We start from the raw sequence: 11687 nt of genomic DNA on the forward strand, positions 1-11687 counted from the left end.
ACGGAGGCCAGGAGTGTTTGAGAGGGGAGAGTGTTTGAGAGGGGAGGAAAAGAGAAGATTGACAAGATACGTAAAATGATGTGAGTCATTAGCACATGATTAGTTGAGTATTAACTATTTTAAAGTTAAAAATGGATTAATATAATTTTTTAAAGTAACTTTTCTATAGAAAAATTTTGCAAACAACACACCGTTTAATAGTTTGGGAAGCGTGCGTGCGAAAAACGAGGTGTTTTCTCCCTCAATTGTGTAGATCGAACGCACCCGTCCAACAAAAAACTGGACGTTTCACCGCCCCAGCACTGTAAAAAAAAGTGTCATTTTAGCAATTTACAAAGAAGTGGTGGGGCCAGTTTATTTTGGTGGAACCAGAACATACCGAGTTTTTTTCCCAACCGTGATGGCGTCTCGTGGATGGATGAGCCACACGCGTCCGGTCTCTCTCTCTTCTTATCGCTTCCTTCTCTTCTCTCCCTCTCCATCTCCACTGCTCTGAAATTTTTACAATTTGGTCCTTTTTGAAAACTTATTTTACAAATAGACCCCTGGAAAAACTTAAACCGGAAATGGTCTTTTTTGGGGCGCCAGAGTGTCTGGCGCCGTACCCCAACATGGCGACGCCAGCCACACTGGCGCCGTGCCTGTGCCACCGTGGCACTAGGGCTGTCGTGGAGGTGCTGACTGGGCAGAAAGGGGGCGCCAGCCACACTGGCGCCGCCCCTCATACCACGGCGCCAGCATAGCTGGCGCGCCCCTCCTCTGTGGGCCGACCCTTAAACCCCGTGGGCCCCACCACCTTTCTCCTCCCCACTCCCATTTTCGCCATTCCCAGCCCGAGCAGCGAGCTGCTGTTCTTCTCCCTCTCTCTCCCCCTCACCTCTCCACCTCAAATCCACTCAATTTGAAGCCGTTTTTCGCGGGATTTTTTGTGGAAATCGAAGAGAAAGGTAGACTCTTTCATTCCCCCCTCTTTTTTTTCGTTTTTATTGGTTGAATTTGTAGATCGGTGGGTAACCCTAGAACCCACTTTTTACCCAAATTTGTAATTTTTAGCATTTGTTCTTAGGATTGGCTTGTTGTAGTGCTACATGTTTGCAATGTACTCATTGGTGTCATGATTTTTTTAACCATATATGTGGTAATGTTAATTTTTGGATGGTTTGGTTGGATGGATGGATGAAAAATTATGGTTGAGGCATGACGGAGGTTTGGGTTGTATGATAGAGTATTTGTAATATTTCGATGTGTAATGCAGTAGTAAACTTGTTGATAGTTGTAGGTGGATTAAATATTTTTTTGGAGTAGTAGCTTTGGGACAATTTAAGTTATGCATTGGTTATAATATGTCGGTTTGGACTACGTTTAGGAATGAAGATTTAATTTTTGTTGCAAAGTTACATTTGATTTTTTGGTGTAGATGGATAGACTTGTTCGTGTTTACTACGGTGGTAGAGTGGTGGAACCTTATGTTGGTGGACATGTTGAGTTTGAGGATATGTCATTGAAGACCATTTTGTTTCCCACCCACCCAACTCTAGATGAACTAAGGTCACGAGTGAAAGAAGTTCTTGGATGGACCGAGGATAATGTGGAGATTCGTTTTTATGGGAGATACGATGTTGGTCAAGGGCATAAGTATATATTAAATGTGATAGGTCAGTTGGAATGGGAAGTTTACTTTGATTTGGTAAAAGAGTCTCAGTTTAGATCTCTAGAGGTGTTTGCATCAAAGTTAGTTCGTACCGTAGAAAATTTGGATCTAAACAAATCTCCTTCTTATCATTACGTTGAGAAGAATTTTGTGACATATTATTCTCGTCGTGGAGGGGGTGCAAGTAAGAGTGAGTTGGTACGAGAAGACTTGGAGGGGGAAAGAGAGAAGAAGAGACCTTTGCTTGGAAATGATTTATGGGAGGCAGGACCATCAAAGAGACATTGCGGTACTGATGATGTGGATGCAGCGAGGGTGATGAAAAGGGAGTTAGTACAAGAGGGGCTTGATCTAAGTGAACATTTGTCGGCGAGTGTTCATTGGTCGTCGTACGGAGTCAACCCTAAATACCCGACAGAAGTAGCAGGCCAATATCTGAATCCAGATGATTACTTTGATGTCGAATTGAGTGGTGGTCACGATTCTGTCTCAGTAGAAGTCAATAGAGATGATGTTGACGAGGAGGCAAGTGTTGAGCAATATGATGTTGAATTTGCTGAAGACTCTGATGATGACCGTCCATTCCCTCCACTTACTAATAATGACAAGTTAGCATTAGAGGAATGTCGTGCATTTGAGAAGGTGTTTGGGAGGAAGCCGGACATTCCTGAGTTTAGGGACCTAACACATGCCCATGGTGCACTACTAGATGGCGGCATCAACCTAGATCAGTTGCCAGAACCATTCCAGGTGGATGGTCTCAGAAAGGGTTTAGAGTTCCCATCCATGGTCGCATTGAAGCTATGGCTCCAGGAGTACGCCATCGTGCACCATCGTCCATACCGTGTTGTCAATTCTGCCGCAAATAGGAGGTACACTGTTAAATGTGAAAACCCACGGTGCAAATGGAAGGTCCATGCAACTAAGAGGTCTAGTGGCACGTGGAGGATATCACGGGTAGGTAAGGAACATAGTTGTGCTACTGCCGAAGGTTCAGGGAGCCACCGGCAACTGACATCAAAGTTCATAGCAAATAGGTTATGCAATGCCATAAAACTGCAACCTACACTCTCTGCTTCTGCGTTAGCTTTGTATATATTTGAGGTTTTCCAGTATAGGGTGAAGTATGGCAAGGCTTGGAGGGCACGAGAGGAGGCTATGAAGCTCATTTACGGTGAATGGGGTGAAGCGTATGTCCGTTTGCCCACTTTGCTGCAAGCCATTAAGCAGAGGAATCCCAGTATGGTCTACCACATCGATACTCATCCTGATAGGGTTGTCAACGTTGATGGAGTGACCAAGAAAATTTTTATGCGTGCATTCTGGTGCTTTGGTCCTTCCATTGAGGCTTTTAAGCATTGTAGGCCAGTACTAGCTATAGATGCAACTTTCCTAACTGGGAAATACGGTGGTGCCTTGATGACTGCATTATCAGCTGATGCGGAGGACCAACTTGTACCTTTAGCTTTTGCCTTGGTGGAGAAAGAGAATTCACGAGACTGGTGCTGGTTTATCGATCTTGTCCGACGGGTTGTGGTTGGGCCGCATAGGGAGGTTTGTATTATCTCAGATCGACATGCTGGTATAATGAATGCCATGATGACTCCTGTTCCAGGATTGCCATCGGTTCACCACCGGTGGTGCATGAGGCACTTCAGTGCTAATTTCCACAAGGCCGGTGCGGACAAGCATCAGACAAAAGAGCTCCTAAGGATATGTCAGATTGACGAGAAGTGGATATTTGAGAGGGATGTTGAGGCACTAAGGCAGCATATTCCCGAAGGTTCTCGTAAATGGCTTGAAGATGAGTTGTTGGATAAAGATAAGTGGTCTCGTGCATACGATAGAAATGGCCGCCGGTGGGGTTACATGACAACCAACATGGCCGAACAGTTCAATAGCGTGCTAGTTGGTGTTCGTAAGCTTCCAGTGACGGCCATCGTATCATTTACGTTCATGAAGTGCAATGACTACTTTGTGAACAGACATGATGAAGCTTTGAAGCGAGTCCAGTTAGGGCAGCGTTGGTCCACCAAGGTTGACAGTAAGATGAAGGTGCAAAAAAGTAAGGCGAACAAACACACTGCAAGGTGTTTCGATAAGCAGAAAAAGACATACGAGGTCACAGAGAGGGGTGGTATAACGCATGGTGGTGTTAGATTCGGCGCAAGAGCCTTCAAAGTTGAAGGTGAGGGGAACTCATGTTCTTGCCAAAGGCCATTGCTCTACCATATGCCTTGCTCACATCTTATACACGTTTATCTGATTCATGCAATTGATGAGGAATCTCCCAACCGAATGCCGTATCAGTTCTCTTCAAGAGCCGTTGTGAACACATGGGCAAGTCGCTTTGAGCCATACCTCGACCCCACACAGTGGCCATCGTACGATGGTGAAGAATTTGTTGCTGACCCAAATTTGAAGATTAAAACAAGAGGGAAGAGGAGATCAAAACGATTCAAGAACGAAGAGGAGACCCAAATTCTCAAATGTTATTTGATTTCCCTTATTTTGTTTTTAAAATGTTTAAAACATTGGATTTTCAAATGTAGGTACACTCCGGGCTCGCAAGCAATTCGGCGCCAACGGAAGAAGTAATTTGTATGAAGTTAATCTATTGGTTGGTAGTATGACATATGTGGTGCACTATGTGATATAAAATGTGATGGACTATGTGAGGACCATGTGATGGACTTTTGACATTGTTTCATGTGTGGAATATAGGATGGACTTTTTGCATTGTTTGATGTGTGGGATATGTGATGGACTTTTGGCATTGTTTGATGTGTGTAATATGTGATGGACTATGTGAGGACTATGTGATGGACTTTTGGCATTGTGATTTGTGCAATTGGAACCTGTTTTAGTCTGTACGAATCTGTGAATTGTGATTTGAATTGCGAACTGTGAATTGGTACATTTGTGCAATATGGATCTTCAATTTGCAGGGAGGCAGAGGGCGGCGCCAACCACCTGGCACCGCGGTTGGGAAGGGCGGCGCCAGCCAGTGCCGCGAGGCAGAAGGGTTTCGGGCTGGGGGGCGCTAGCTACCCTGGCGCCGTGGTCCATGAGGGCGGCGCCAGCCGAGGCCCGGAGGCAGAAGGGCTTCGATGGGGGGAGGAGGGGGGCGCCAGCCACCCTGGCGCCGCGGTCGGGGGGGCGCCAGCCGTTGCCTGGAGGCAGAACAGACTTGGCGAAAATTTTGGGGGAAGGGGAGAAAGTTGGTGGGGCCCGCAGAGGAGGGGCGCGCCAGCCATGCTGGCGCCGTGGTATGAGGGGCGGCGCCACTTTGGCTGGCACCCCCTTCGGCCTAGCCAGCACCTCCACGACAGCCCTATTGCCACGGTGGCACGGGCACGGCGCCAGTGTGGCTGGCGCCGCCATGTTGGGGTACGGCGCCAGCCACTTTGGCGTCCCAAAAAGGACCATTTCCGGTTTAAGTTTTCTCAGGGGTCTATTTATAAAATAAGTTTTTTAAAAGGACCAAAATGTAAAAATTTCAGCTCCACTGCTCCTCCCCTCCCCTTCTCTCCTCGGCTCTCTCTCCATCTCCACCGCGCAGACGAGCGCAACCTAGCGGTAGCGCAGGTAGGGGCTCGTCGTCTCCTCTCTTTCTTCTCTTCTTCTCCCCTCGGCTCTCTCTCACCCTCCCCTCGCCTTTCTCGCGCGTCAGTGGCGGCCCAGCGGTGGAGGCGGTGGCGGCGGCGGGAGGAAAGGCGACGTCCCAGCGGTGGCGCCCTCCGCAGAAGGGGAGGCGGGGGCGGCGGCGGCGCCTCCCCTCCGCCAGATCTAGCCGGGAGCGGCGACCCGGCAGGAGGGGAGGCGGGCGGTGGCGGAGGGAAGGCGACGGCCCGGCGGCGGCGAACGGGAGCGGAAGCAAAAATCTTGTGTTCATGTGTGTTCCTGTGTTCATCTTTTGTGTTCATGTTGTGTTCTTGAAGTGAAAGTAAAATTGCTCGATGCATCGGCTCGATGCGTAATGGATTTGTGCGAATTTTATTCCTTTTCTTTTTCTGGGATTATCGGTTGGTGTAGTTCTTATATTTGAAAGTGATGATTGCTTGATTGGGCTTTTAATCTATCTTTGATTTTGTGATTTGCCCGCCGTACGCGATTAGGATTTTGAATCGATCTCTGATTCTTCTGTGCATTGGCCAGCGTATGCGATGAACTAATACGGATACGAATACAACCAGGGATGACGTACGGAAATTTGTGACAAAAACATCTTAAACTTTTATTATAGGTAAAGATAAAGATAAAGATTGATCGTCTCAGAGAAAGATTTGTAGTACATAATAAGTAAAAATAGATTTATCTCTAGAATTATTTTATCTCTGTGATTTTAATTCATGCGATATATTACTCCACAAATATAAAAGTTTGACGTTTGACCATGTCCAACGTTTGACCGTGTCGGATACTTTATGCATGACTTATCTTTTTAATTTTTTCATAATTTTTTTTAAATAAGACGGACAGTCAAACGTTGGCACGGAAATCTGCGGTTTGTCTTTTTTTTTGGGACAGAGGGAGTATTGAATAGTATGCCATAGTTCCATATACGAATGACTCTTGTGTCAGCTAGCTGGCATGGCATGTGAGGATTTATGTTGGCCCTTCTTATTGTATTACTATTCAACAATAAAAAAGATTGTTCGGTCAGAAACAATGACTTCCACGTCCAATTGACAAGAAAGACGGAGAGAAGACGTACGTGACTACGTGCATGTGGATTAGGTTGCGACATTCAACACTCGACCCAGTGTTGAGAGTTGGCCGTGAACCACGCACCGAGTTGGAAGAACTCATGAACGGCCATGGATTGAAGTCTGAACTCTGAAGACTGTCGGGCACTCGGGCTACCTCTGAAACTGGAAGCTGAACTCTCAAGTCCATACTAGGATTACGTCCACGATATGGGTCTTGGGCCCAAGGCGAAGGCCCATATTGAGAAGCCTAGTATCCTTGGATGAACTTGGCAGGGATGCCCTTAAAAGTGTGACACCCCAAACGGCCCAATGTCCAAAACAACGATTGCATCAAGCCCACATTTATGCTTCTGGTTAGATATGAGCATGTGGCATCAAAGCCGATCTTAGTTCTTACATACCTCACTGTTTGAGTGGCGGCTAATGGGCGATCCATCGCCCAGCGATCGCATCCCCCCGCCTCCCCAATACGCGACCCCAGTCCTCCCACTTCTTCCCTTCCTCCTCTCCTTCTTCTCTTCCTAGTGCAGTAAACCAAAAAAATTTTTAAAAAAAACAAATAGTTAGAAAAATTTATGTATAGAAACACTATATATAAAAAATTTGAATTCAAATTTGAATTTGAATTCAATTTGAATTTTCAAATTCAAATTTAAATTTGAATTCAAATTCAAATTTGAATCGGGTATGTAAACTTTTAACTTATAAACTTTGGATCTATAAAATATTTGAATTCAAATTCAAATTTGAATCGGGTATATAAACTTTAGTTCTATAAACTTTGGATCTATAAACTTTAGATGTATATAGAAAATATAATTCAAATTCAAATTTGAATCGGATATAATTTAAATTCAAATTTGAATCGGATATAATTTAAATTCAAATTTAAATCAGATATAATTCAAATTCAAATCTAAATCGGGTATATAAACTTTTGACTTACAAACTTTAGTTCTATAAACTTTAGGTGTATAAAATTTAGATGTATAAAATTTAGATGTATAGAAATATTATATATAAAAAATATTTGAAATCAAATTTAAATTTAAATCAGATATATAAACTTTTGGTCTCTAAACTTTTGATGTGTAAACTTGAGGTATATAAACTTTAGGTGCATAAATCTATAACTAATATAAATATTTGTATTTTTCCAGTCGTCACATCTTTCACCCCGCACCTTTTTTTTTCGTCCGTAACCCCTTTTTTCCATCCGTAACCCTTTTCACACCGTGTTTTCCGTTTTCCCACCGCTCCAGTTTGCGCGTATTACACACGAAAAAAAAATCCCATACCGATTCCTACTCAAATTTACCAGATTAAGCCCACAAGCCCAAATTAAAAAAGAACGCATCTACTAAAAAGAGCCCCTGCACCGATTCCTACTCCAATTTTATCCCGATTTTATGTTGAGTCATGCTATTAATATTACATGACATTACATTACAAGCAATATAAATGATAGAAGCAGACAAGGCTCTTCCTCTAAGACATCAAGCCACCTTTCTATCAGGCAATAAAAAGATCGCAGTCCATTAGTCCGGTAGGAGCTTTTCTTTCCCTTTTCTTTCCGTTCAGGAGTTCGGTCGCTTTTCTTTTCCTTTTCTATCCGTCCAGCAGTCTGATTGTCCCGCCTTTTTTTCCACTATTTTTAGCACTCCCACTAACATGATTTTACATATTTCTCTCGCAAGCCAGCAAGACATACAATATTATTATTAGAAGGGATAGAAATAATAGAAGCACACAAGAAAATACAGATCGCAAGTCTCTTCCTGTAGGGCATCAAATCACCTCCAATCATTATCTCCAGGTTATCATTGAAGTCAACCCTAAATGCAGTTTCAATTTCATTAGATTTATGAGATTCAAATATGTTAATGTGATACTCTTCCAAACAGTATAACAAGAAATACTACTTAATCAAGATCAGTTTCTGTTGCATTCATATCATCATATGTGACCACAGAGTTTCAGAAAATATTCAATACTACAAATCAAAGATGAAATCAGATCTGCAATCCTTATGTTCCCCAACCCCAGGTTATCATTGAACTCAACCCTAAATGCAGTTTCAATTTCATTAGATTTATGAGATTCAAATATGTTATGCCATACTCATTGAATCAGTATATATAACATGAACTACTACTTAATCAAGATCAATTTCTGTTGCATTCATATGTGACCACAGAGTTTCAGAAAATATTCAGTACTACAAATCAAAGATGAAATCAGATCTGCAATCCTTCTGTTCCCCAACCCTATGTCTCACATATGGAGTATGTACCATGTTAATTGCTGTTAAAATCAGATCCATGAAGGCACCAAAAACGGTAGGAAAAACATATTTTTCGTTTTCTTCCTCAGCAATGCATACCAATCGCATGAACTTAAAATAAAACCAATCATCATAAAAGCAGGGGCCTTGGTAGATTTGTAAGAGCACGCCTCATGGACCAACAACAATAATTTCCAAGATAAGATAAAACAAGGAGACAACTCAGATGGAACTTTCAGCTCACCTGTTGATCATTGCAGGCACATTCTCAGAAGAAATGATCACAACTGGTATGTCCTTCAATGAAGATGACACTTGTACCCCCAAAATGAGGAGCAAAAGGAGCAAATTTTACTCCACTTACAGCAACAAAGGACCCAAGATTTATGAATGCTCACAGGATAAGAATAAATTCAATGCAAACAAAACTTACCTTCACCCTCTTCAGTAGATCATACTGTCATGCCAGGCATGTAGTAGTCAGTGATTATCACGTTGACATCAATCTCCAGTACAACAGTTCAAAAAACCACAGGATTGATTTCCTGGATAGCAAGCACAGCATAAGAGAATTCTAAAGGAACACGAAACAAATAAAGAACAAGATTTCATTCACTGACCTGATGGTCAGGTGAGGAGGAAGAAGGGGAAGAAGAGGAGACGTTGCTCTCATCCCTCGATCCATGCAGCTCCAAGGCCTTGCTCCCAGAATCAAAACATGCAAGAGCAACAAAGGTTCACAACAAGCACAATTTGGTGCTGAAAAGTACAGAATGGTCTACATATTTGCACTGTCACATGGAATGCAAAAGGTGAGCAAATGCCTAAAAGATCACTGTAATGCATTAGGAGTGATTAGATGAATTGGTGTTTACAGTGAGAATTCAGCAATAATACACCTAATACTACCTTAAACTAGACTTAAGTACTAGGTTACTACACCTAATGATTTAAAAGCATGTACTGAATTTAGTCATCAAACTTTTCACCAAACAAGTGGGTTGATGGTCTGATTAATGATAGGAAATGTTAAATAATATAGCTAGGGACCTGGCCCTGTTTTTCCTAGGCCGACATAATTTGTGTGCACACTTTTAAACACCTTGATCGGATATGATCCATTTGAATGGTTGTACTCTAGCTTTACAATTAAATCTGACCAACCATTAGAGAACCCTCTTAAGCATAGCATATAATCCTATAAATAGGATATTTATATATGCTGATCACTATGTCTATGCATGTCCAACAGCTCCCAACAAGAGACTACAGTTCATTTTTACTTTTACAGGTCGATTGATGACGATCACGTCGATTTAAAAGAAAATCCAAAAGCACATATGGTTCTCCATGATGACTACTGGTGAAGCATGCTATATATTTGGCTTAGATTTTGTCATTTATAGGTGCGTAGATGAAGCTTATGCACAATTAGCATCATCATGATCTACATACCATCACAATATGTAATTAGTACTACTTGCCACAAAGCTCTAAAAGCCAAAAAGTTACTAAAAGTACATATATAGCCCAGTCTGGCCAACAATATCACACAGAGAACAATTGACAGTTCTCATACTGACATGCATCCATATTCTTCCAAGAAAATGAGGAAGAAAAAAAATAACTCCTGTGAATAATATAGCGTACTCCAGTAAGCGTATATCAACTTCCGGACATGTTTAATAATTGAAACTATACATACACACATACTACTAGCTAAAGCAGTAATCAAGCATATTGTGTACCAGCAGTTGCGGGAGGGGAAGAGGTCGCCGGATCTAACCCTCTCGTCGTCGCTGGCGACGGATCCGCGCGAGAGGCGGGCGGAGAGAAGACGGGACACGTGCGGGAGGGGAAGAGGTCGCCGGATCTGCCCCTACCGTCGCCGCCGACGGTGGATCCACGTGAGAGGGGGCCGAAGAGTGGACGGTATCCGTGCGGGAGGGGAAGAGTCGCCGGATCCGCCCCTCCCGTTGCCGTCGACGGCGGATCACGCGAGCAGAAACGATGGCTTGAAGGCTCGGCCCATCCCGTCATCGCCGGCAGCGGATCCGCGCGAGCAGGGGCAGAGAGACGACGAGAGGTGGAGAGAGAACGGCATCCGGTTGAGGAGGGAGAGAGAAAGAGAGACTGGGAGAGAGGAGAGAGTGGGGGAGAGTAAACGAGAGAGAGAGCCTGGAAGACATAGGAGATACTACTAGGAGATAACGAGGGGAGAGAAAACGAAAGAGAGATAAGGCTGGTCTCTGAACAGGCAAACCGATATTTTCTCTCCTGGGTAATCTAGGTATTCGGATTATTTTTTAAAAAAAATACGACTACAACACAGTTATTAATTGCTGTCAAGTTTTTTTACATTGTGCTAATCCACCGAACTAATTTACACGCACATACGAGTGATATTATTTTTTAATTCTTGACATCATAAATAAAAATATTGTCTTACGACATTAAGAAATAGATTTTTACTTATGTTGTACCACTAAGAGGAAGTTGTTTTTTCTCCATCTTTCGTTCTTCCTACGCGTTCAAGGAAAATGGAATCCTCTTATATGGGAACATGTTTGACCCACTCATCCAGTCGTGTTCACCATCAGAGCTTGTCGTTGTCGTTTTTTCTCTACCGGGAACACATTGTTGTCGGCTCCGTTCTTGTTGTTATGGTTTTCTTCATCGCTAACCTCCACCATATATGGATCAATCACATCTCTAACCTTATAAAATAACTATAATCATTATCATAACATTAGTTTTTTTTTCTTTGCAACACACAGGCTCTTTTTTAGCAATAAAAACTCCCCAAAATCAACCGGAACTTCACTGCATTTTCACATACATACATAGTAGAACACATGTACTCCCTCCGTCCTAAAAAATAGTTAACTCATTATGTTAGGCTTATCTACTTAAAAGTATATCAATATTTTCATTCGTCAAACAAAATTCTATATGTGGTTTCACCATTTGTTCATCCTATGCTGCAACCATCGGGCCCACACGTCAAAAGCATCATCCACACCCCGTAAATATAAAGCAA

At 42.9% G+C, this 11687-nt stretch overlaps 3 long non-coding RNA genes across 3 annotated transcripts; 1 reads left to right on the top strand and 2 right to left on the bottom strand.

Annotated features, from left to right (window-relative positions):
• The first annotated feature begins 5148 nt into the window (after positions 1-5148).
• Positions 5149-5725, top strand: LOC112938766 (uncharacterized). The gene is made up of 2 exons (XR_003242056.2): positions 5149-5239; positions 5336-5725. It is a non-coding gene; the product is annotated as an uncharacterized lncRNA (long non-coding RNA).
• Positions 5726-6187: 462 nt separating this feature from the next.
• LOC112938765 (uncharacterized) lies at positions 6188-7567 on the bottom strand. Its single transcript, XR_003242055.2, has 2 exons — positions 6765-7567; positions 6188-6643 (listed from the first exon to the last, which is right to left on the bottom strand). It is a non-coding gene; the product is annotated as an uncharacterized lncRNA (long non-coding RNA).
• A 154-nt stretch (positions 7568-7721) lies between these two features.
• LOC4336266 (uncharacterized) lies at positions 7722-10583 on the bottom strand. Its single transcript, XR_010740833.1, has 5 exons — positions 10434-10583; positions 9268-9345; positions 9081-9192; positions 8892-9006; positions 7722-8198 (listed from the first exon to the last, which is right to left on the bottom strand). It is a non-coding gene; the product is annotated as an uncharacterized lncRNA (long non-coding RNA).
• Positions 10584-11687: the final 1104 nt, after the last annotated feature.

The sequence above is a fragment of the Oryza sativa genome, chromosome 4 (assembly GCF_034140825.1).
Source record: "Oryza sativa Japonica Group chromosome 4, ASM3414082v1".
In the NCBI taxonomy this organism is placed as follows: Eukaryota; Viridiplantae; Streptophyta; class Magnoliopsida; order Poales; family Poaceae; genus Oryza; species Oryza sativa.